Genomic DNA, 21293 nt, shown 5'->3' with positions numbered 1-21293 from the left:
GCCGACTTTTGGCACATGTCTCGTAAAAATTGACTCGTGCCGGTAGCAGTTTGGACAGGCTTACATCGCAAGCTCTTAAAGTCTTACTAGGATATTGCTACCGTTCGCTATCGTGATAAGACAGTGGCAGTGATAAAACTTGATTGTAAATATTGCTTCTCCTTATTGCATCACGTGCTTTTCGTTGCAGACTACGATGCTATTCTAAACATCGTCTTTCTTCATTGTACGGTACGCGTTTGCAGAGTGTTTACCAGGCCACTGTCATTTGCCTTTCGAAACCTGGTTAAAGCGATGGTGGTGGTAAAGCGATGAATTATGTGTCAAAATCAAAGAACTTTCGATAGAGATAAGATAGAGCGATGATCTTGTCTGTTTTTTATCCAAGATGAAAGCCGGATAATATGATTTTTCTTTATGGAACTGTATTTTTTAAACTCTATACTCGTCCATATGATCACGAGAGTATTCCTACTATTACAATTTCTTTATTTAATCATCAAGGAGATCATTTTCAATGATAAAATTATTCTCTAAAGTGTACAGACTTAACACAATATGAACAAATAAGCATGACAGTTCACAGTATTTTAATGAAAGGAAAACTGAACTAAAGATATAATTTAGCAATGTTGAAATTAATTTTTGAAGTTGACTTTTATGGTTCCTTGTAGTTTGAACTATTACCCAACAATTATTTTCGAGGAGGTAACGTTGTCATAAATCATTTTAAAATATTTCCAATCGTTTTTCTAAACCTGTAATTGATACAGACCGTTTTTATTTCGCATATATGTATAGGGCGATAAATAGATGTCTGATAAATTACTTGGATCCATTGCAATTAGCAGATTTATTTCCCTCTTCAATAGTTTTAATAAGTTTCATATAACCAATCGATATTCTTAAGTTCTTTTAATCTTTCTACTGTTTGAAATTTCATCCTTTCATTTTTTTCACACAGTATTGTTACAAAAAGTGTAACACATTTTTTCCATACACATGTACTCACGTGTGGTGTTTATTATAATTTAATGGGCAGCTCGACGAGAAGATACCGTCAGAATATAAAGGCTCTCATGAGAGTGATTTTAGTCGAAGACTTCATTAATATTCAGGTCGAGTAATTTACGTGTTAGCCTTCTTCTTGGCTTATTTCGTGCGTTGCGTTCTCTTTCTTTCGACGATATCCAAAATAATTCAGGGAATTGTACATGTCCCAATTGTACGATTGTGCGGTCTACGTGTAGAATTATTGAACTGAACAAGTTCAATATGTACTCACGAATCCGAGTCAATTGCAATAACCAAGTATCATTTCATGGGTTTCGATTACTACTTAGAAGCAATAATGTATTTAAAAAGTATTAATTTTATACAAACTGATATCGAACCTCGGAATGAGTAGATACAAGTTTCGAAACGATACTTATGATTAGAAAATTCAGAGAATTTCCGGTACGATATTCATAAAAGTTTCGAATCTGTTCGACCAAGATTCGAATATATTTACAAGTATTATTTCCGTTCAGCAAAATACTTGTAAATGGTTCGAAACTGTCTGGCATAGGTTCGAGTATACTTAGGAATACTATTTCTGTTTTTCGAAGTACTTATAGAGAGTTCGAATTCAATCAATCAAAGTTCGAACCTGTTTGCGATGTTGATTCCATCCCTACTGAACATGTTAGCTTTAAGTGTAGTTTTCATCGTCAGAAAAAGAAATAGATGTGCCTACACTGTTGCAAGAACTATTTTCTGCTACAGTTACATAAAAATAACCGATTATCACTTTGGTCAGTTTGCTCGTCAGTTGGCAGCTAGTAAAGATAGGAAAACAGGAACTCGAGGAAACAGCCGAGGAAAATATTTTTCACATATTCAGGCATCGCGAAATATTTAACACTTTTTACTCGGAGCTATTTTAACTTTTAACTCTTTTTAACTCTCTAATTTTAACTGACCTAGAATATTTCCATTCCGTATGATTTTTTTCAAATTTTATGGATACGAGATTGGTATAATACCTCATACAATACCTAAATGTTTAGTAATTGATTAATAGACTGCGGATCTTTATGCAAAATAAAAAATGTTTGCATTGATTGCAGGAGACAGGAGCCAAATAGAAATTGTATCCTTCCTTTAATGATCCTATTAAGCTGAAGTTAACACATTGATGTCCTTAAATATTTCGTACACGTCCACTGTTTTAAATTGTACGTACTCTTTTTTGTCATAAACGCATAAAATTCGCAGTCTATTGATTAGTATACAGCGGATTTTATGCATTTGTCATGAAAAATGAGTAGGTGTAGTTTATTAAACATTACGTAAGAACATAAATTTCTATTTCGTTCCAATTTAGGTGGAACATTTTTATTTTGCATAGAGATCCGCTGTCTATTGATTAGATACCGAGACATGTAATAATGTAAACAATATTTCGAATAATGGTATAGCAATTTTTAGTGGCGCCTTAGAGTCACCATTAAAATACTAACAAGTAACACTACCCAAATGATACTCACTGATTTGAATGAAATTTAACGTACTTATTAAACACCGAAAAATATTAAATACGTGTTTTTTTTGTTTCGGCTAAATACGCTTTTTTGGGGTAGAAAGCACTAGTGATGCCGATTATTTTCAAAAAGATCGATTTCTCTGAATCGATTATAATCGAAGGTTCAAGGATCGATCAACTAAAAAATCGTTTCCAAAATAATCGATGTTTTGAATAATCGATTTTTTTTTAGAAATGTTTAAAAATGATAAAAAAACGAAGATCAAAATTTTGTTGGACTCTTTTATTAAAGAAATAAAAAGTAATAATAAATATTATGCATTTATATCAAAATTGAGTATATGAAAATCGAAGAAGTTGAAAAATTTATTACGTACTTGTTTCGCGCATGTCGTTGCGCGTCAGCCAATGGTCACGTCACGTGGTTAGCCGAGTACGAGTAGGGAATTAGCCAATGAACGAGTTCCGTTAGAATCATTATGCGCAGTAGAATTGTCGCGTTTTAGGAACATTTATATAGTTACTTTTGATGCTAGTTTTGGATCTCTTTATACAGTTTCCACAGTAAACACTCCACGGTCTCCACGTACAGTCATACAATTTGCCATAAAAAACGATTATTTTTACAATTTTAGAATTGATTATTTGTAAAAATCGGATATTGAAGAATCGATTCTAAAAGTCGATTTGTTTATTTTATGAAAATAATCGATTTCTTAAATAATCGATTAAAAATCGACATACCTAGAAAGCACCCCTCAATCTCTGGCGATGGAAACGTTTGTGGCTAATTATTTCTTAAAGGATACAGTTTCTGAAAAAAGTGCTAGATCCAGAGTTGTACAGTTCAGCGCGATGCACTTGATGGCGTCCTTGACATCGACCTTGAGGTCGATTTTCAAGATCAGTTAAATTTGGAAATAATAAGCCGGACTTGCCGGATTTAGCAGTTGCCGGACCTTGAGCGCATCCTGTATCTATAATCAGTAATTTTATGCGATGACTCTAAATCTGTCTTCAGAATTGATTTGTTACGTTATTTTCCCAAAAAAAGAAACAATCAGACTTTATGGGAAAATTGGCTCAGATTTATAGAAAGAATATGAACCATTTAAGTAATAATTAGCCACAATCGTTTCCATCTCCAAAGGGGTGCCCTCTACCCCTCAAAAGCGTGTTTAGCCGAAACAAAAAACACCTATTTAATATTTTTCGGTGTTTAATAAGTAGGTTTTTCATTCAAATCAGTGAGTATCAGTTGGGTAGTGTTACTTGTAAGTGTTAAAGAAATTATGGCGCAAAAATTATGATCCTACAGCGTCCTTTTTTTAAATTCCATGCGTTCAGAACATTCAGGACAGTGTATTGTAGAATATTTTATTATACTTACATTATCTGTGTGTGTGTGTGTGGAAAATAAACGCTACGTCCGATGCAAAATGGCGAAACACGGCTGCTGGATAGAAATGGAGCCTACTGTTCGTCACTCTATCAGAGTATGGGATTTTATACAGGACGTCGGTTGTAACATATGTGGGTCACCACGTACGGAATGAGAGTTTGATGTATGAGCCGCGCGTCAAAAATAGACACGTTGCCGCAGAGAAGACAGATATTCTCTCAAACGGTTCGGGAAAAACGTGAAACTTCAAAGCGGGAGAAACATCTTCATTAGGAGATCCAACAATTAATCGACGATTACCCCTCGATAGCGTTGATTTACGAGACACAATAGACTCGGCGACGGTACTGCTTCTCGACTCTAATCACGTTCTCGCGAAATTCTAAATTCGTTTCTACGTTCGTTTTCTTTTTTCTCGAAAATCTACTGTTGATCGGTTTAAACGGATTCGATAGATTCCTACGGAATTGCTTCTCTTTCTCCCGCCGATCGATTCCAATCAATTTTATCATTTTACGGGACACGATACAATCAGTTTTATAATTGAGACTAAACCTTTCTTTTATATTATCCTCTTGAAATCTCTTCGGATGCAGGGTATGAACGGAAAATATTTTTGTCTAACTGTTATCTACTTGCAAATGTGGATTTTATACAAATATGACAAAAATGACTACATTGTAGAAACTGTTGTACATACTGTAGAAACATTTGAGAAATTTATAATAAAATATTATGTTTACGTAGCTTCTGTATCTCGCAATTAATAGACAATTTTTATTTTTCCTAAACATCCGCAGCCTTAAAAAATGAAAGGAAATAGGGATTTAAATCCTCACGCTTAAAAAGTAATTATTAAAAATATATTTCATGGAGAACAATCGAAAACGCATCACCTCTTAAACGTATTTGTCGTTTTCTTTTTCAAAATATGAATTTTCAAATAAATTCTTCATTTACACCCTTGAAAATAATCCCGTTCTTTCGAAGAGTGCGATGTGGAGGTGTTTCCATTTTACGTCGCACCAGTCGCACTGTGTGGATGAACTGATAATAATAAAAACAAAGGAATAGAGCTTCTGTATCTTGCAATTAATAGACAATTTTTATTTTCCGTAAAAAATTCCATAGCCAAGGTGGTCTACCCCGTTGAACATGATTATTAGAGACTGCGGATCTTTATGCAGTTGTTACAAAATTGAGTAGGTGAAATTCAAAACAGATGGAAAATTTACAAAATTGAAGTTGCCGATATATGATTCCTCCCCTATTGAAATCATTAAGGGAAGAAATAACGTTCAATTTAGTTTCTACTTCTTGTAATCGATGCAGACAATTTTTAATTTGCATAAAGATCCGCAGTCTAATGATTATACTTCAGAGTGGATTTCCTCGAGAACGAAGCAGCGTCGCCAGATGAGAGGTGGGAGCACGAATTGAGGGGAATAGCGTCGTCGAATAGCGTCGTAGAAGGTAAACGTAAAGTGGGGTTCAAGTCTCGATCAGACGACACAGGAGCGAAACGTCGAGAGTGAAAAAATTTTACTCAACTTTTCCCGGTAGAACTGCCTTAATCCGACAGTTGCCACCGGTTATGAATGATCCTGTATAATTAATGCGGGCGTAACAACGAAGTTCTGGCAAAAAGAAGAAAAATATGGGACGCTAATGATTGGATTCGTATTCGACGGTGTCGTCGTCGCGTCGCTGGAAATTCGCGGAGCCGTCGGTGGCCGGTTCGCCGTTAATTTACTTTCTGCGGACGGTACGTTTTTGTTAAAAATACTCGGCAAGTCGGGTGTAAATAGAAACGAAAATACATTGTCGATCGCGGCACGTTGCGGCGCCGTCCATGTTCACGCCGGTGACGGCCAATTATTTTACCGTGGTCTGGCGACGGTTCTGTTTTATCGTGACGTGACGTTAGAGAAGCGCCAGTGACGTCACTGGACCCACTCACCCGATAGATGAGAGTCACCGAAGCGATAAACATATTTATTAAGTGTATTAAGAGGGGACCTTTAACGCAACCCGAGGCGTTCTTGCGCTTAACGTTTGCGCTCATTATTGCTCGCAATCCCTCTGCTGGTCCTTTCTATCTTCGTTCCAGCCTCTTCCTTCGCGGAGATTAACAAGATCACAGAGCCACGCTGTTAATCATGCGTCGAGGCGCAGGATACCTGTAATCACCGACAATGCGACAGTCGCGATGATCCACGTTGAAATGAAATTGATGTAAAAGTGAAATTAGACAGCTAAATTAAAACTGTTAGCGCTAAACGAGCTGGAAAAGCGACAGGCACGTGGTTGCCTTATAAAAATGACAAGAATTTATTTATTTAGACTTCGCACCGTTCTTATTATAATATGTGCTCCAATAAAGATATTTATTATATCATTTCTTATGAAAGCATCATTATAATTTCATTAATTGTGAAATCAAAAAATCTAGAACGTTTAGTGTTAACCCCTTGCCTTTTCTTTGATAGTTACAGTGATTAGAACGTGTTTATGCACAAAAATGTCGTAGAAAGGCAAAGAAGATGTATATTTTTTGTATGGCCACATTTATTTTAATGCTTAAATATTGATTGCAAACGAATCAAATTTGATTTCATCTAAAATGAAACGCGTAACATTCGTATTTGTTAGACTTTGTTAAAAGCCTTCATCACGGAAAAGTTAACCCTCATTCGTCCCTCATTTCACGAACTGAATCTGTTCCTCGGTGTCAAATTGACACGGTGACAAAAAATCGATGAAATAACAAGGTAAACAGTTATTTTTCGATATTTTTTTTATTGAAATTGATGTGTTTCGCATTGAAAAATAAAAGTCACGAAGTTTCGGATTTTACCTACACAAATACCAGAACAGTATAACTTATTTCGGGAAAACTGTGTCAAATTGGCACGAGGGACGGATGAGGGTTCATATTATAGGATAAACCTGTAGACTATAATAACTAGACAGCGGACCTTCATGCAAAATAGAAATTTTCTGCCTAAATTGAGACAAACTGGAACGCAATGGAACTTGTTGAAAATAATAGAACAGTATTTTTAAATTCTTTTAATCTTCGTACCGGTCTAAATCACACCTACTCATTTTTGTTCTAAATGCATAAAATCCGCTGTCTATAAGGTTTCTCGATTGAAACGTTTCAGAATATTTGCGTTCTAAAATCGGACAGTATACGCGACAACCTAATATTACCGTTATTTTTAGTTTATTTATTCGATATTTTTAGTTATCATTCTCAGTCTAGTGTTAAAGCGCTGTACTCGTTTAAGAGTCTAGCTTCTGGTCGACAAATTCATCGAGAAATCGATTATTGATTTTTCAAATGCTTGTAACCCGACAAAGGTATGGCAGGAGATATCGCCACAGGTATTGCACGTAGAACGTAAACACACCTAATTTCTACAGAGGAAATATCTGTTCGAAGATTCTAAGCGACGCTAAGGATAAGATTTATTTGCCCCGTATCGATCTGTGTGCGTGATCGTTGTTTCCCTCTGGTGAAGCTCGTTCGAAGAAAGTGTCCTCGGATCAAGTACTCTTCTCAACGTCTGCGTGTCATTTACAAGGGTTGCCGATGATGTCGAAGGACAATGCTATATTCTGCGATGCATTTTGCAAGCTGCGCCGGGGCACGCGCTTTTATTAAACTCTTACTCAACGTGTGTAGATTAATAGCAAACACAGAAAAATACGTTTCTTATTATCCTGGAGGATGCAAAGATACTTGCGTATTTTTAACAACAACAAGTGTACTTCAGACAAATTATGCAAAAAATTATAAATGCCATTTTTAGCGATCAAAACTAAATTTTATATTCGAGAATACACGCATTATTAGATTAAAAACTTCTGGGCTCGTGTTGACAGAGAACTTTATTATCCTGGAGGACGCACATATGCTCTTGGACATAATACATAATACATCAGACAAATTATTTAAAAAATTATAAACGTCATTTTTAGCGTTCTCAACTCAGTTTTATATATTCGAGAATATAAAATTGCATTCGATTAAAAACTTATTGGCTCGTGTTGACAGAGAACTTTATCATCCTGGAGGACGCATAAGCTCTTGGACATAATTGAGGACATTTTTTTAACAACAAAAAATGTACATCAGACAAATTATCTGAGAAATTATAAACGTCAGTTTTAGCGTTCTGTACTCAGTTTTACATATTCGAAAATATAAAATTGCATTCGATTAAAAACTTGTGGGCTCGTGTTGACGGAGAACTTTATTATCCTGGAGGACGCATAAGCTCTTGGACATAATTGAGGACATTTTTTTAACAACAAAAAATGTACATCAGACAAATTATCTGAGAAATTATAAACGCTAGTTTTAGCGTTCTGTACTCAGTTTTATATATTCGAGAATATAAAATTGCATTCGATTAAAAACTTGTGGGATCGTGTTGACGGAGAACTTTATTATCCTGGAGGACGCATAAGCTCTTGGACATAATTGTGGACATTTTTTTAACAACAAAAAATGTACATCAGACAAATTATCTGAAAAATTATAAACGTCAGTTTCAGCGTTCTGTACTCAGTTTTATATATTCGAGAATATGAAATTGCATTCGATTAAAAACTTGTGGGCTCGTGTTGACAGAAGACTTGGGAAAGTGACCTCAATATATGGCGAGCTTAATCGACAGTTCTCCAAGACCAAGCCCTCCCCCATACTTTATTATTACTAGGCACCTGGGTCCCATAGTCTAGACCTACCCTGTACCACAAATACTCACCCCTACTTATCGGCCGACCAACTGGAGCCTTTGTCCCGAGGACCCTTTGACCCAAAGACCACCTCCTTTCTCGATGCACTAAGCTACCATGCTACCCAAGTCCGGAGAACTGACCAACACCGACATACTCCTTTTTTGTTACACTTTTGTACGCTGGTCATTTCTCTTCTGTTAATTTTTTCACGGTTTAGGTAACATTCGACCATCTTTACAACAAATAAGGCAATCTTTATATTTCCTGTGTTTTCGAGAACGACGGTATAGTATTTTTATTTCCCGACTGTGTCGAGCACGGATTTTCGAGAAAAGGTTCTGAAATATTTGTTACTGGTTCGTGGGTCATTGTTTGTATTTTTGTTTCTGTGGATCGTGTAACTGTTTTTCAGAAAGTTCTGTCGTATTTTAAGGGAAACATTTGAATGGATTTATAAAAATATATGTTTAATATTATTCAATGATATAATTTCCATTATTTATAACAACTCGTTGCCATCTTTCAGATACCCTGTCAATTCCTGTTTCCCAATGATTTACTAGCAACATGTGTGTTTGATGTAAAAGCAAAACTACCTGCTTATTTCAAATACGACAGAACTTTCCCTTCAACCTAATATTTGATGGATAAAAAAGGTTTGTAACAAAGGAGAATAATTTTATTAACAATCTCTCCGTTCCACCATCGGAGCTCTTTGTTTACGATAAGTAAGGGAGACATTAATACCTCGCGAAAGAAATTATTTTCAGTACGTTGTTTTAGCACTTGTCTATTTATATGTCACATTTTCCTTCTTTCTCGAGTGTCGTTATCTGATCAACGGTCTACAAAATCTTAATAAGTTGTAAAGCATGAGCGTATAGAAGAACTTTGAAGTATCGTCGTTTAAAAGACAATCGATGAAGCCGTTACAAAGTAGATAAAAATAGACTATATTCACTGTCCGGAATGGATGACATTTAATTAGCTTATTAAAAGCTAGATGGAACTGGTTCTCCCCACAGTAAAGTAAGCTTGCAAAACTCTCAAAAAATTACAGCAGTTACCACTGTTTAGTGCCTTTGATGACCTTGGCTTGCAATTAGTACTTTTACACGTAGTATAATAAAAAGGATCGATTGGTTTAACAAAAACAATTGGGTTGCATTAAAGAAAATAATAATAATAATAATTTAAATTATTTTATGTAGATGTAATGCATCCATGACATATAAATTGAATAAATAAAGTGTGCCAATATTTTCGTGGCATAAAATTTTGCATTTTTTAGATTTTTCTTTGATACTAACGCAATTATTAATAAGTAGACTGCGGATCTTTATGCAAATATGGCTTTCGAGAATTTTCAAAAAATGCTAGGATATAAAATACGACAGAATTTAGTACGATTTTGATTTATTTCAGATCTAAAAAGGCAACTACCACGAAAAATAAGATTTCATTTTATTCGAGTTTCTCTTAAAGTTCGTCTACAAAATTTGCAAATTGCATAAACATCCGCAGTCTACATAGTCTACACTGTACTTCGACATAATTCTCGACATATCCATTCAAACTATACAGCTTGGAATCCAAAATTATATTGTGTCGCAATATTTTCCGACTGTATGTACTACAGTGGGAATTGATCCCAGCAAAAACACCGAAATAGCGCAATAAGTAGAGAAAACATGGCGCCTCGGGGTTGCGGACAAGAGGTTTTATGACAGTAATTTAATATTCTAGTGATGTCCCCTTACAGTCTCTCCGCGAACGTGCGTATTACAATACAACGAGGGTGGCATAAGGTGTTACATTTTCTCGAGACCTATTTGGGGTAGTGACAAAACACTGTCTTGGTATTTTAAGACCTCCCGTGGATATGCTACGACAAATATGTCTCTGCTGGTGAACGTAGCTTCAGAGATTACTGTCATTTCTTATCGTTTTATGTTTAGGAGGGGGGCATTGTTTGTATCTTGTAAATCTGTATTTCATTTCACTTGGCAGCGAGAGGAAAGGATGGAATTATGCAAGAAGTAACAGCGTTCGCAGCCTTCCAGGTACGTAAACGAAGTTGCGGACAATTAAAACGTGCGTTTCCTTTGTTTAGTTTCAATGATAATTAATCGGTTCAATGCCTGAACAAGAATTAACATCAGTTGTAGAAGTTACATTTTCTTTTCAACTAGTTTCATCAAAGGTATTAGATGTACAGGGTGTACAAAAACTAATGGTCATCCCTTCTGGATCGGTGGACATTTGTAAAGAAGACCCTGAAAAATTTGTAAGTATACTTTACGCATTGTATTTTATAATGTATTTTCTTTCTTATTTTGCAACTTCAAATTTATTATCTGAATGGGCAGAGAGAACGATGACTTGGTACTGTCTTTTTGTCTCGAGTAGATTGCGGATCTTTATGCAAAACAAAAATGTTCTGCATCGATTGTGAGAAGCAGGAATACAATAATGATTACATCTCTTATAATGACTTTGTTACAATAAAAACGACATTAGAATATTTCTTAAATGTTTCTAACCCTTCACTCTTTTATATTTCACTCAACCAACTAATTCATAAATGCATACGATCGTGTTCTGTCTCATCGACGCGGTCGATGTGGTCGAATGGAAGGTACTGATATAGAAAAAAACTTTAACAACAATTTTCTTTGTCAGAAACAATTTTGTAGCAAGTTTCTCTTACAAATGTCCACCGATCCAGAGGTGTAGATTCACCCCTAGAACGGTTGGCTTATTATAAACCCTGTATAGTTCAAGTTTATATCTTTCGTGTGGCACATTGTGCATTGACAGTGTCAATCCTCGAAATGAAGCAGCATCACGTAACTGAACGCTGTTTGCGATAAGCATACAAGCACTATTGTACACGGTGTCGTCCGATAAGCAATATCAGATACTATATCTTTCTACATCTGAATAGAACATAAATATCTCTGATGCTAAAAATAGGGTTTACTTCGACAGAAAGTAGAATATTCTTTACAATGTACATGTGATAGGTGATCTTGCCAACGAACAAACTTCGTTGTAAGGAAACTGCTATTTTTCGACGAAAGAATTGGTGGTGTAACTACAGTGACTCCCACTAATATTCGGACACTGTTAAAAACATCATAACTTTTTGAATATTGGAATATACGACTTGAAATTTTTAGAGAAGTTGGAACAATTGGTTCTGCTACTCAACGTGACAAAAATTTTTGAAAAATACAGCAAGTTGTCGGAATTGCAGGGAAAATACTAAAAGTTGTATTTTTCAACTTCTTTATGTGGGCTAATATGGAAAATTTAGAAAACACGTTTCGTAGATCTGTGTGAATTAAACATATTCTGAAAATTTCGTCAAAATCGGTCGACGTTGCAATGAGCTACAAACGTTGGTAAAAGTTTCAGTTTTTCACGATTTTCGGCATCCAACTGCAGTATTCTTACATCTTTCAATTGTTTTTTCCCGCATCAACCGATTTGTATGGAACTTTCACAGTGCATATAATGGACACAGATCTACAAAACGTATTTTTTAAAATTTTTAGATAGGCCCGCACAGAAAGGTTGTAAAACGCAACTTCTTACTCACGACGGACTATTAATAGAACCGATAAAAACATGTGAATATTAAAATTACCATTATTGCGAGTTCTCGAAATCGAACTAATCAACCTTTAAGAAAGACATTAGATTTCAGCCGTAAATACAGCATTTACAGTCGGTCAGAAAAATATTGGGTCACAAATATTGGAATAGATCGGAATTGTAGGAAAAATACTAAAAGTTAAAAATCTACAAATCGTATTTTCTAAAATTTCAATATAGTCCCGCATGAAAAAGCAACTTTTAGTATTTTCTCTACAATTCCGACCGAATGCAATTTTTGAAAAAGTTTCTTTTCACATACTGTAGTAAACTAATTGCTCTAGCTTCCCAACAAAGTTCAAATCGCATAGTCCAATATCAAAAAAGTTATGGTGTTTTTAAGAGTGTCCGAACCTCTCTCTCTTAGTGGGAGTCACTGTACAAGACGAAACGAATGTGCGGAAGGTGAGGCGAATTAATTTATACGTGCGATATATTTTATTCAATATCATCGAACGCCCCGCGTGAACACACTATGTATACGTCAACAGCGGATCGGAGTGGTCGCATTTAAATTCTCTGAACGAGAGGTTTCGTAGCAGCAGCACAGTGCGAGGCTTTTATTTCCTTTCCTTTTTCCGGAATAGAGAGACCGCCGCGCGCCGTAGAGAATATTACCGAGCACGCTGTGTAATATTTATTCATAAGACCGACTTGAATTTTACTATCCATATAGCTGACGGAGATAAAGATCACGTAGCAGCCGCGGTTTGACATTATTTTCTATATCGCTGCTGATAATCCATGAGCTATTCGTAGCCCGTACTCCCAGTGGCAGAGAATCTGATGGGTATCCTGTTGCTCTCCTGTGGGTGGAAGGTGAAATGGGTATCTCGGGATTCCGATTTTTCCGCCGTTCTCCCTCGTTTTGCTCTTCTTTTCCGATCCCATTCCCCTTTTTGTCTTCTGTGCTTTTAGCTTGCACCACCTCTTTTGCAAGGAACCCGACGAAAACGAATAAATAATCGGAGAAAGACGGAGTGCGCTCGTTAAACATGCACTGTGGCATTTTCGACATTATCTTTCTCTTTGTACCCGAGCACCGAGTACGCTTATTTTTCTTGACACGCGTCGCAGCTGACAATTTTTCTTCCGCTGTTCCGTTCCTCTTTTCAATGGATTCGGAAAGTATTTGAACAATGAATATCCATCGATTCTGGGAAAATTGTCGATATTCAACATGTGCGATCAGTTTGAAGACAGAAACAGGGCAGAAATGAATTTGGTCTCGTTTTAAAAATAAATAGACAATCCAATTTCCATAATGAAACACCACTTTCCTATAAAAATGTCCTCTGTAATCCAGTAAAACTAAATATTATGATATCCTGTAAAAATAAAAGTAATCTCTGTAATCCTCTGTAAAAATATTGGAGAATTTTTGTCGTGGCTGAATCTAACACAGATTTGAAAGTTGAGGGTAAAAATGATTACTAATAGACAGCGGATTTTATGCATTTATGAGAAAAATGGGCAGGTGTAATTTAAAACAATAGGAACATTCGAAGAATTTAAAGACACTGTTATTTTCAACCTGTTGAAAATATTAAGAAAGAAAATCAGTTTCTATTTCCCTGAAGTTTGTTGGAATTTTGGTAGGAAGCATATTGCATATGTTTTGCATAAGTGCATATTCTTGCATTTTAAATATGCCCCTATCACATCATGTGATTGTAGAACGCTCTTTTTCAGCGTGTAAATTAATTTTAACAGACAAGAGGCATCAATTTACAATCGACACTATAGAAAAAACTATTGTTGTATATTGTAATTTAAATTATAATTAATAAAAAATAATTTAGCATATACCTTGCATACATCTTGCATATATTTTGCATATATTTTGCATATTTCGACATATTATAAATGCATAAAGATCCGCAGTCTACTAATCGATTACTACAAGTAAGTTAGTACTGTACGAGTTATTATATCAATTTCATACCCATGAAAAACATATTCTAGGTAAACAAATGTTTAATTTTCGAGTTGAAACAGCTCCGAGCGCAAAGGATTAAGCATCACTATTATAATTAAACAGCGCAGCGGATCTTTATGCAGAATAAAAATTTTCAACAAACCGGAGTTACATAGAAATTAATTTTATCTCTTAATATGTGCAATAGTTTGAAAATTATATAAAAGTAGTTTTAAATTCGTCTAATGATTTTACTGTTTGAAATTGCATCTACTAATTTTTGCCATAAATGCATCAAATCCGCTGTCTGATTATAATACTTGGAGAAAGAATGGCGAGGCACGAAGGTAACTAGAATTGTGAATAAACGGAACATGTATATTTACAAACCGAATAGGTGCAGATGATTTCCGCGGTTTTATAAAAATCCGCAAGGATACCGGAAAAAGTACAGGGAAGTCGTTTGATTTCCGCGGTGGGCAGTCACGTGTTTTTATTCGGTTAGACACGAGCGCATGATTCAAGCACGGAGCGGTGGTTATTCGGATAAGCAGAGATCCATTTATCGGGCCAAGGATGTCGCCGGATACCCGCGAATATCCGGCAGACCGCAAACCTATATACCTACATACGTATATACCACCGTTCTGCACGGATTGTCACGTTCCGATAAGTATTCTGATGGATTTAACTGTAGGCACGAATTGACATCGGATATAGTTGTGATACAATACCCCAGACTGTCGCGTCGAATCGTCATTTAATTTCGGTCTTCGCCTGTGTGCGTATGTGTGTTCGTGCGTGAGTGCGTGTGTGAAAAATGGTATAGATTGCTGATATGAACGATTCCGTTCGAGCTAAATTTAATAACACCGCTTGTTCCCGTTGGTTCTCGTCTTTTGTGCGTCATTTTTACTTCATTTTAATTTCAATTATTTATCGATTGTATACCATTTGCATGATCGAGGGTTATTTTCCAGATGCGGCTCTGTCTCCGTTATTCTTATGTACTTATATATTTGTATGTATACAAGCAGTCGAATATAGTAGAATGTACCAGAATGCAGCAGAATATACAAGCACATACTAGAACATCCTAAAATGCACCATAATAAACAAAAACATACTAGAATATACTATAATAAACAAGAATATACTAGTATACACTAGAATATGCTAAAATGCACCAGCATATACAAGAATATACCAGAATATACCAGTATATATAAGAATATACAAGAATATACAAGAACATATCGTCGGCTGAATGTAATAACTAGGTAACTTACAATTCCTTAGTTTAGAGAAATTGATGAAACAGTATTTATAACCTAAATAGAAATCTGTATTTATTTTTTATCTACTTTGAACACTGCTCACTAGATATCGTAGATTAGTTTGACAGGTTACCAAGTTTTTATATTAAATTCTACTTGATTTCTTCTTTAATACGAAGTAGATAACTCAAAATGTCCAATTTCAAGTTACCTAGTTACTACATTCAGCCGGCGATATAAGAATATACAAGATATACTATGCTCGGATAAATCATAAAATATATGTACACTCGACTAGGACCTGCAAAATGATAAAACACTGATCGGTAACGTAATGTGTTAAAAACGCGTGCTGTCTTCACTGTCAGCAAATGAAGTTGTTGGGCACCGGTTTCACGTTAATCTACCGTCGCAGGCCCGAAGCTAAATTCACCGGAGCACAGCCAGTACAAGGACCGCAAATCGTGTCTTGCCCTAGTCATGGCAGCCGAGACCCAGTTTGCGAACTTGTCCAGGTCTCGTTCTAGTAGAAACAAGCGAAATCGTCCAGCTGCGGGGGAACATAAATATAGAAAACGGCCAGGCCAGTGGAGGCAGACGCCGAAGAATCGACGCTAACACGCGAATACACGTGTGCCAACGAGCTTGTGTCCGTTTTAGTCGTTGAACTTCTCCTTTCTGTGTTGTACATCCAACCGTGCGGTTTCAGTCGTGTAGCTCGCCTAAGCGGCGTGGGAAACATGATAATCAGGAACGCTTACTCTGCATAAAATACTTCCGAAATTCGTGATCGCGAAAAGTTCGACATTTTTCGGAACGCTTTTCTCTGTTATTTTTCTCGACAAATGCTTCGAAAATATTCTCTTACCGTTCGAATTGGAGCTACGTCGATTCTGAAAAAATTCGATAATCTGTCTTTGTCAAATCGGTGTAGCTTTTTCAATGTTTACGGGAATAATATAGCTGAAGAGACGGAGCTGAATACTTGAAAACTGCAGCCGGATTTCCAGTAGAATATTCATTATGTGAATCAATATGAAAACATAAATGTTTGAAAGGGAAGCGAGGAAGGGTTGAGAGCTCCCCCGGTTTACGATTTTAAAGCCCTTGAAGATATTTTAATACCAGCCATCGTACATATTTTACGCAAACCCATACTCATATTTCAATATTGTAGGTATGCCGCATCGATTTTGTATACTATGTTTGCGCGGAGATCAATAGAGAGATAAAAATGGAAGATTGTAAGTACTTGCTCCTAATTCGTTGAGAAACATGTATGGGTAGATTGACACACACACACACACACACACACACGTTACTGTGAATAACATACTGTAACACAACAAATATAGAGAACATACATACATTTTTCGGACATCCATCAATTTCATTAACGTGGCAGGAGTTTTGAAACGATTAATGGTCGAAGCTGCTAGTAAATGGAGAAACGCGATAATGCCATTAACAACTACCGAAAAGAGTCGGTCGTTAGATGTAAATAAACGTCGAAGAACTAGACGGACCATGACCTGGTAAGCCGGTGTGTAATCTTAGCCGGATTCTCTGGGTTCACCCCCTTTTCCTCGGCTCCACCCCCGCACGCCGTTTGCGCAGCTCTCGCTTCCGTGATGCATTTCTTGGATCCATTTCTGCGCCTTCGTTCTCCTGGATTTATTTAATCGAGCTAACGATGGGACCTCAAGCTCAATATGCACCGACGAACACCAATCAATTGAAGGTGGTGCAGCGATATTGAATAGTCCAAACCAATGATTCCTTCCGAGCCGAATCGCTTCGATCAACGTATTAATCAAATTTCCGGTCAATCGTTCAGACATTTACTAGTAGTTTAACAAAAATTATTGTCGGGATGCTGAAAGTTCTTCGTGTTACCGAGCGACCAAGTTTCTGGCGAAGTAATTGTGCGAAAGGTAACTGCACTGGGATAAATACTCTTCTTAAAATACTAAAAATACTCTTCTAACAATCTTAAAAATACTCTTCTTAAAATACTAAAAATACTCTTCTAACAATCTTAAAAATACTCTTCTTAAAATACTAAAAATCTTAGAAATACTCTTCTTAAAATGTCCAACTTTCAATGTTCATTACTCGACTGCGGATTTTTATGCAAAATACACATTTTATTCATCGCTTGTAAGAAACGGGAGCCAAATACAAATATCTTTGCTCCTTTAAAAACTGTATGTAGTCGAAAATAATATATCCACATTCTTAAATTTTTGTGTTCTTAAATTTTCCTTCATTGTTTTAAATTTCACCCTCTCAGTTTTTGTATAAATGCATAAAATCCGCAGTCTATTTATTACAAGTATAATGTTCATTAAATTGTACTCATTTCTTCATTTCCGAGGTCCACGGACATTTATGAGGTAATATGCATTAATTCGATATCGATAAAGTTTCTGGCGAACTAATTCTGTGAAAGCTAACTGCCCTGCAATAATTGCTACACCCACAGGAATTGCGGAAGTCGCACTGAAAAGAACTTTCTTTCGCCTTTTTTAACTTTCTAATGATTCGATATTGACAACCGAGTTCTTCTTCGTAACAAAAATGACATTCTAGACCCTCAACTGATAATAATAATAATCATCTGCTCGACAGGTAGTTATAAAAATATGATTTTCTACAGCCTACGATTTTGCTACGTATTTACAGCTAATTAATGCATCACTATAAATATTTATCGCACCGATATGTGCTTAGATATTGATATTAATACGTTCCCCAGCAATTTATATATGAAACTAGTATTAAGTTGAACTATTTTACAATAGGTTCCTCGATTTTATTTATATTCTCATTCATGAAATCAGCTAGGTTTAGAATATTATGCTATTTTTGGAGATTCACTTTGCTACCCACTTACATATGTAGACGCTCATACCTGTCCACTCACCTACGTTTCCCGTAATTTTAGAATGTTCGACACATCTTTTACTATTTATACATAGTCATTTGTTATTTGACACAGCTCGCTCCCGATGGAAAGACTTCCGTGATCATCACGATGATAACACTTCCTTCATTAGGAACCAATTTAACGTGCTCGTACAAATTACGGTACTTAACTCGCTAAAATTGAATGTTTCATGCGCAGAGCGCCGGTGCTGTCCTTTCTATCGATCATTAATAAGCACCAAATACTCGATTAACGAGAACGTGATAGCATCGAAACATTAGTATAATATTAATCGTTTCGAGAACATTTCAGGTTTGTTCGATATTCAAACGTAATAATTTACATAAACGAATGTCCTTTAATATATTTAATCTGCTCCGAATTATTTCCATCCTTCTTTACTTTGCTTAATTATTCACCATCATTCGTACATGTCAACATTATATTCATACGTTCAACTACAGTTAGCACAACAATCAGAAAATTATTTTATGTGTAGCTTCGTTCTCCTTCCTCTTTTCTTTCTTCCTCAGAAAGAGAAGTATACATGTAGTTCGTAATATCAAAGGAATTTCTCATTAAATAATTGATTAACATTATGTCGGCGACGTTAACAGTTGTCCGGAGATTCTATTCTGGTAAGAACAGGTGCAAACACGGTATAGATCAGATGATGCCGCCGTAGTCTAGGTCGGTATTCAAAAATTTAATGCGAAGCTCATTTTTGGTAATGCATCTTGTCTCTGCGAATTGGCGAAAATTTTAAGAAAGTGGGACAAAAATAAAATCATATTTTCAGTGGTAGTACCCTCTATAGTAGATCCGAAATAAATAAAAATCGTATCAAATGCTGTGGAATTTTGTGTTCTAGCATTATTTGAAAATTTGCAGAACCCATAAATGCATAAAACAAGCGTTTTTCAAATTTTAAGGAAGTGGTAACAAAAATAAAATCATGTTTTCTGTGGTAGTACTCTTTATAGATCCGAAATAAATCAAAATCGTATCAAATGCTGTGGAATTTTGCGTCCTAGCATTATTTAAAAATTTTCAGAACCCATAAATGCATAAAGATCCGCAGTCTAATGATGACAGAGATGCAACACGTCACGTGACCGCGCCGCGGCAGAAGCGTAGGGGAACAGCGTCGTGGAAGTAGAAGGTAGACTGGGGGAACAATTGTTAATCTGGCGATTCTGATAAAAGCGTAAGTAGCTTTGGTTTTTGCTGGTGAAATATCCTCGTGTTCTCGATTTGTGTCGCATTTAGTCCCATCGCTACTTCGCACGTGTTACTGCCACGTCCCGCTGCGCAATCACATTTACTATAACTTTACTCGCCTCCGAAACTGTACGCAAATCCCCGTGGTACAGATTTTCATGGAGTGCTGTCACGTTATATTCCGTGTACACTGCATTCATGCTGTTTCTGCTACGCCTATCAACATTTATTTTCGGCATCTCAGAATCTGTCGGGCGCAGTGATTTTATTCTGAAATCAATTCATTTCGAAAGATTTAACAGCCAAATCTACTTCTCTATTTGAAAGAAACAGAAATTAATGATAGTCTATGCATCTCCATGAAAATTAAATAGACATTCATTCAAATTTTCTGGTATTTTCATTTTCATTGCAACATACACCAGAATAAATTTGGTGAGTAATTTCCCATTTTGTTTTTGGGTACAAAATAAATGCCCTCGGACTGTTGCAGTTTTGTGCATTAATTTTCATTGCAATATACACTGGAATTAATTTTGTCAGTAATTTCCTTTTTTGTTTTATGGTAAAATGTAAATGCACGCAACTTTTTAAATTTTGTGCATTCATTTTCATTGCAACATACACCGGAATTAATTTTGTCAGTAATTTCCTTTTTTGTTTTATGGTAAAATGTAAATGCACGCAACTTTTTAAATTTTGTGCATTCATTTTCATTGCAACATACACCGGAATTAATTTTATCAGTAATGTCCTATTTTGTTTTATGTTAAACAATAAGTGCACTCAGACTGTTCAAATTTTGTGCATTAATTTTCATTGCAATGTACACCGGAATAAATTTCACTCAGTATTTTCCCATTTTGTTTTAGGGTAAACAAGAAATGCACTCGGACTGTTCAAGCAATGTTTACAACGCATAAGTTTTGACCAGCATTCTATTTTAATTCCCCTAACTTGTGTTATAAAATAAACATTAAAGTATCGCGTGATATTTTCTGAGATCAATAATGTGCAGTAGCATTTTTCTTAGTGACAAAAAAGGTAAGGAATACAAAAGGAGCCAGGATAAAAAAGTACTTTGTGGGCGGGAGATTTGAACCTCCTCAAAAGATAAAAGAAGTGTTTCGTGGTAGGCGTCCCACTGGACTGTGGTGCTTCAGTGACGAAAGTTCACCTCACACAGTTGATGTTCAGCGACCTAAATTGTCGCATGTTTAATAATTTATGCTTTGAAAATGGGGAAAACTGTTTCGCTGCTGTACAAGGTCGTTTTATGTCCCCGATAAAGAAAATATTAATCAAAACGCGCCTCGAGCGATGTTTAACGAATCCCTGTGACGATGTAGATTACTGGTGTTTTCTCTCGCGTTAGATCGCTATAATAATTATAGTCCTCTATGAGATTCTATATCAATCGATTCTATAAATACACATCCTGTCGTTTGGTAAATTAGTCTCGGAATCCGCTGGTAAATAACGCTGAAGGATAAAAAATTTGTTATAAATTTATTATTCTTTTTTGAAGATGCAGTGTGAACAATTGTATTCGACAATATACACCCAGAATTTATTATAGAACTTCTAGACAGTAAAAATATGCTTTA

At 35.8% G+C, this 21293-nt stretch overlaps 1 protein-coding gene across 4 annotated transcripts in view; it reads left to right on the top strand.

Moving 5' to 3' along the window:
• The window catches only part of Pka-c1 (Protein kinase, cAMP-dependent, catalytic subunit 1), a 109304-nt gene that overhangs the window by 67405 nt on the left and 20606 nt on the right, over positions 1–21293 (top strand). For all 4 annotated transcript variants that reach the window (XR_013011910.1, XR_013011909.1, XR_013011908.1 and 1 more), the window contains one exon: positions 1–21293. This exon is cut by the window's left edge; it is cut by the window's right edge. The gene's annotated coding sequence lies outside the window, so the exon portion shown is untranslated.

This window comes from Lasioglossum baleicum, chromosome 3 (assembly GCF_051020765.1).
Source record: "Lasioglossum baleicum chromosome 3, iyLasBale1, whole genome shotgun sequence".
NCBI lineage: Eukaryota > Metazoa > Arthropoda > Insecta > Hymenoptera > Halictidae > Lasioglossum > Lasioglossum baleicum.
Note: the sequence above shows the minus strand (reverse complement) of the source record. Positions and strands in the feature narration are given on the sequence as shown.